Here is a 6,000-nt window from a genome sequence, read left to right on the forward strand (position 1 = left end):
CGGGTCTTGGGTAGGGAATGTTCAAGGTGAAGCCCAGAACAAAGTGTCGTACTAGCAACAAGCTGTAATGGACTTTCGGGTTCGTGTCAAAAGTCAGGTTGAATGAACTTCCGCTTGCCCAGCTCTTCAGGGATCCACCCCTATGACCGTCCTCCAGCAATACAGAAGATTCCTTGCCGCTCTGGCTGCCCCCCCGGGGTTACACCGTTTTCTCAATTTCCCTCTAAAAATGTGCTCTCTGGAGTGGGCCATGAGTCTCTAAACAGACTCCACGTCAGAGAGGAGAGGGCCCCTCCTGTACGGTCGCTCCCCAGGAGCCAGGCCTGCTGCTTCCCAGAGGACCCTGCCGCCTGGCCCAGCGGGAAGGCAGGTGCTCAGCCATCAGAAAGTCACCAAGTTGGCCTCTCAGAGCTGCTTAAACAAGGTGCTCTTCTAGGGGCCTGAGGACCAAGAGCGGGCCCCTCCCAAGCTTACAGGGGCAGGGCCCATGACTACTTTGGGGCCTGTTTGCTAACAAGTGTCTGTCCATTGGGCAGAATTGGGGGTGAGACTTGCTTTCACTGTAACTGTCTAGTGGGGGGGGGCTACAGGGGGACATAGAGCCCGCACCTCCTCTTGTTGCTGGAGGCCACCCCCCTTCACCAAGAGAGACTCATCAGATTGCTGACCAGCCAAACTGGCTTAGGTCAAGAAGATACATTTGGGTGGAATTTTATAAGACTGAGAATAGATGAATATTGCCATAAATAAACTTGCTAATGGGGACATCTGAACTCAAAAGACATAAATCAGGGGATACTGTTTCACCTTACCAAAAAATCATGTGTTAACACAACACTGTAAAGCAATTATACTCCAATAAAGATGTTAAAAAAAATCACGTGTTTCAGTAATGAAAGAGAATGAGGTGGGTAAATGGATAAACGATGGTACATCAGACAATGGAATATTATTCAGCTCTAAAAAGAAATGAGCTATTACGCCATGAAAAGACATGAAGGAACATTAAGTGCATATCACTAAGTGAGAGAAGCCTAGCTGCAAAGGCTACATGCTGTATGTGGGACATTCTGGAAGAGGCAAACTACGGAGACACTAAAAACATCAGTGGCTGCCGGCGGGGCGGGGAGCAGGGGGGCGGCGATGAACCGGTGGAGCACAGAGGATCTGTAGGGCAGTGAGAATCCTCTGTATGTTACTATAATGATGGCTACACGTCCAAACCCATAGACTGTACACCACCAAGACTGGCTCTAAGGTAAGCTGTAGCCTCTGGGAGATAAGGATGTGTCAGTGGAACAAACGGACCTTGGTGGGGACGTCAGTGGTGGAGGAGGCGTGCGTCTGTGCAGGGCGCACACGGAATGAAGTACTGACTCCTGCTGCAGCGTGGGTGCCCATAAACCATCCTGCTGGCGAACAGGCTCTGGGGTTTGTCCCTGGTCTTAAAAAGCAGATCTTTCTTAAGAATGACTTTGTCGTGGAACTGGCAATGGCGTTCCCTCAAAAAATTTTCAGTCCCTGAAATCGTTTTGGTCAGTTAAGGCTCTGTCAGGGCCCTAAAGTTCAAACAAAAAGAACTTGACCCAGAAATATGAACTTGCCTTTGTCTAGTTGATGCCACCTGACACATAGGTCATCTGCTGGGGGCAGGGGCTGGGGGTGGGGGGAAGTTTTGCGACCAAAATGCAAGTTCTGTTTCTGAGGGTAAAGGAACATCTCAATAGCCAGACCCAAGCTGGGTTTCCAGAATGTTCTTTAGAGTTGACTCTGGATCAGCAGAGTTGAAGGTGGATATCCCTCTAACGATGGTCCATAGGATGTCCCAGCAAAGGATACTGAAGCCGATCCCACACCCGGACGATGGTGCTGTGTCCCTGTCCCTCCGCCATCAGGCTGTAGGGTCTTCCTCTGGGTCACTCTCAGCCTGGCTCCAGCCCCTCAGAGGCTGGGCCCCTCGGTTGCCTGCCGCCGCTGGGGTCCCAAGTGCCCAGAAAGGCTGGGCCCCATCAAGGTGGAGGGTGAACTAACTTTGCCATTAGCAAAGCATAAGGGGAAGCTACTTTTCTGTCCCATTTTTGTTGAGAGCCTCAAGTACCACGTTCCAGCACCTCATCCAGCCACGTGCTGCTGGGCATCCACTCTGGACGGTGTACTCCTCGGTGCCCAGCTTCCTGGAGTCCAGACAGCAGGCCTCAGCTCATTTCCTGTCCTCGGGCTGATGTGGACTCTTAACTATGGTACAGCTGAATCAGCGTTATTCTCCTTCATGCCCTGCAGTTATTTCTTTTTTTAAAACAGCCATAGGAAGGTTAGCTTTCAATCAGATTGTTAAAGGTCTTTGGAGGGTTCACTCAGATGGTTTAATTAATAACCACAAGCTTCGTTGCAAGTACCGTTGCGTGTTGGATACAATAAACTCTTCAAGTGACTGGAAGTTTTGAACTAAGGAGCTCTAGACAGAGAAGGAGCCTGGGCTGGGGTCCAGGAGGGCCCGGATCCTGAGGGCTGAGGAGGCAGATGGCCCCGCCTGCATTCAGCCCCTCGAGAGACAGAGAAGATGTTTCCAATTAAAGTCACTTAGAAAAGAGACTTTGGCAATGATGGAGACGCAGCATTCAGAAAAGAACAACAATCCCTGGCATTTGTGAGCTGTGGGTTTGCAAAAAATCTGCTCTCCCTGGATTTCAACGGAGTGGCTTGGGGGAAAACAGGATTGGAAAAGCCTCAGATTCCAATCAGCCCAAGGTGACTCTGGCCTTAGGACTTCCAAACTGTCCCACTGCAGTGCATGTCCCTGTAGTGCAACCGGCGAACCACTTGGTTTTCAACCTATTTGTCGGCTACTGTATTTTTCACCTTTAAACTAGGTTTGCTTTGGTTTGGTTTTCTTTCGGGTGGTATTCATGATGTATAAGAAAGAGAAAAGGTGGAAGTAGAGATGATTCTGGAAATAGGCCATCACCTGGCAGGATGGAGTTTCCAGGCCGTTGGGCAGGACCAGTGATTTTGTTCTTAAAATGATTTAGCTTCAGGAGTTCCCTGGTTGCCTAGTGGTTAGGACTCTGGGCTTTCACTGCCATGGCCTGGGTTCAATCCCTGGTCTCAGAACTGAGATTCTGCAAGCTGTGCAGCGTGGCCAAAAAAAAAAAAAAAAGATTTAACTACAACTCACTCATTTAACTTACTTAAGATTAGCTGTTTACTTCCTGGCAGTCACTGACATACTTGTGAATTCTTTTTTTTTTTTTATTTTTTTTTTTATTTTTTTTATTTTTTGTTTTTTCCCCCAGCTCTATTGAGGTATAGCTGACAAATAAACATGATAAATATTGAAGGTGTACATGCGCTGTTTTTTTTTTTTTAACATCTTTATTGGAGTATAATTGCTTTACAATGGTATGTTAGTTTCAGCTTCACAACAAAATGAATCAGTTATATATATACATATATTCCCATATCTCTTCCCGCTTGCGTCTCCCTCCCTCCCACCCTCCCTATCCCACCCCTCCAGGCGGTCACAAAGCACCAAGCTGATCTCCCTGTGCTATGTGGCTGCTTCCCACTAGCTATCTACCTTACGTTTGGTAGTGTATATATGTCCATGCCTCTTTATCGCTTTGTCACCGTTTACCCTTCCCCCTCCCCATAGCCTCAAGTCCATTCTCTAGTAAGTCTGTGTCTTTATTCCTGTTTCAACCCTAGCTACAAATAGAACTACCATATGACCCAGCAATCCCACTACTGGGCATATACCCTGAGAAAACCATAATTCAAAAAGAGTCATGTACCAAAATGTTCATTGCAGCTCTATTTACAATAGCCCAGAGATGGAAACAACCTAAGTGTCCATCATCGGATGAATGGATAAAGAAGATGTGGCACATATATACAATGGAATATTACTCAGCCATAAAAAGAGACGAAATTGAGCTATTTGTAATGAGGTGGATAGACCTAGAGTCTGTCATACAGAGTGAAGTAAGTCAGAAAGAGAGAGACAAATACCGTATGCTAACACATATATATGGAATTAAAAAAAAAAAAATGTCGTGAATTCTTGTAACGTGAGAAGATCTAGCTTTACAAATGGTTTTCAAATGTAGCGAGAATTTGATGTATACTCAATTTAACAATTAATGAAGAGTGAATATATAAATTAATCATTTGCTGAGTTTGATTTTTCTATTTCCATAATTGCAGCCTCTAACTTTTTTCAAGACTTAAATGTTTTCAAAGGTCCTTGAAGCCCTGGTTACCTGAGGCTCTGTGCCTCAGCGTCTGGAATGAAAGCGGTTCAGACACTCCCTAAGGAACATCCCAACTCCATTATGTCACTCTGCAGAATTCATTCTCCTTGATTATCAAAGTGGATTCTCCCCAGAAGCCCATGAGGTGGGCTGCAAAAACATAAATAACCCCTTTTCTAGGGGACTGAGCCCTAGGACTCAGAGGCCAGGGTCATCCCAGGTCCTCCTTCTGTCCCCCTCTCTCAGGCCCCTGTCTCTCTCAACTTTTCCCACATCAACCAGCATTTCTAATATCTGCCCCACTTCCCTGGAGCTGGCTTTCCATGAGGTCAGAAGACCCAACAGGAAAAGTAACTGAAAAGTTTTCCCCAGAATGGCTGGGTCCTCCCAGAAGCCTCGTGGACAGCTGGTATGTAACCCCATTGAGATGGGGCAGGGGTCCCTTACTTTTCTGCGCTGAGATGGACGCACTGACCCGGGATGGAGCATGTCTCCCCTCTGGGCACACGTTCCACTCAGTTACCATCCCAAACCCAACCCGGGTTTGAATCAACGTGACCAGGATGGCCAGACAGGACATGAAGAACCCTGGCAAATGTTGTCCAGTGGGGCCTCAGGGACATTTGAGTTGGGGTAAAACCTGGCTTAAATGAGAAAGCATTTAACCAGCACCTACTAAGTGCTGGACACTGTGCTAACGGGTTGTTTTCACAGCTCAGTGAATTCTCACACCAACTGCAGGAAGTGGGTACTTACCATTGCCCGTGTTTTACAGGTGAGGACAGTACCTTGCCCAGGGTGACTCAGGTAGAAAGTGGCAGAGCTGTGGCTAAACCCTGGCAGTCTGACTTCAGAGTCTGGGGAGCCCCTACTCTAAATAAAAGGTGAAGGGGAATGTGGCTCTTGGGGAGGGGACAGTAATGGGGGGAGAATTCGTTTCTTGATTTTCTATTGGAAAAGTGTGTAGAGTGTGTCATCTGATAGGGTCACGCAAAGAGGGCTGGAGAGGAAGGCTTCACAGAAGACTGTTTACCAGTGCGGGGAGGGTTTAGGGGAACCCACAGGGAAGGGTGCAGGGCCCTGGGCCAGCCATGGTGGCGGCTTTATGTGGTAGAGGGGCAGCTGGGGGAATACATATCCCCTTCTCTATTTGCCTCCCACCCTCTGATCTTCTGCCAGGGCCTTAAGTTGGCCAAGCACAACCAGAAGCAGGGGCAAGAAAGGCCCCAGGCCACAGAAATCAGTGTCTCTGGCTCCGGAAAAGGGCAAAGCGAGGAGAGGAATGCGCAGGGTCGAAGAAGTGGAAAACATCCAGCACACGATCATTCGTGTGAAAAGCAGATGCGAGAGACTTGTATCTATGTCTCTATGCATTCATATGCTTGCTTATAGATGCATGAATTATTTTTGGAATGTTAACACACACAGAAGGCATTGGTAGAAACTTCTGAGAAGAAGTGGCCTACTTTCCATGGTGTAACTTTATGTACGGTTTGGTTTTTATCCCGTGTGTGTATTATATATTCAATCCATCCATCCACCAATCATTAACAAGAATTGATGTTTTGGGGCTTGGGATGCAGCCAGTAAGGGCATGCCTGTGACCTATGCTAGACCAATCATAACACCTCACCAGGCTACGGTGACTCGTGGAAGGCGTTGGCACATGACCCAAGCTCAGCCAATCAGAGCCTCCCATGAGCTTTTCATCCTGGAGCTGGGCAGGAGAGGTCCTTTTCCTTTCCTGTGG

The sequence above is a fragment of the Grampus griseus genome (genome assembly GCF_964374135.1).
Source record: "Grampus griseus genome assembly, chromosome: 3".
Lineage (NCBI taxonomy): Eukaryota > Metazoa > Chordata > Mammalia > Artiodactyla > Delphinidae > Grampus > Grampus griseus.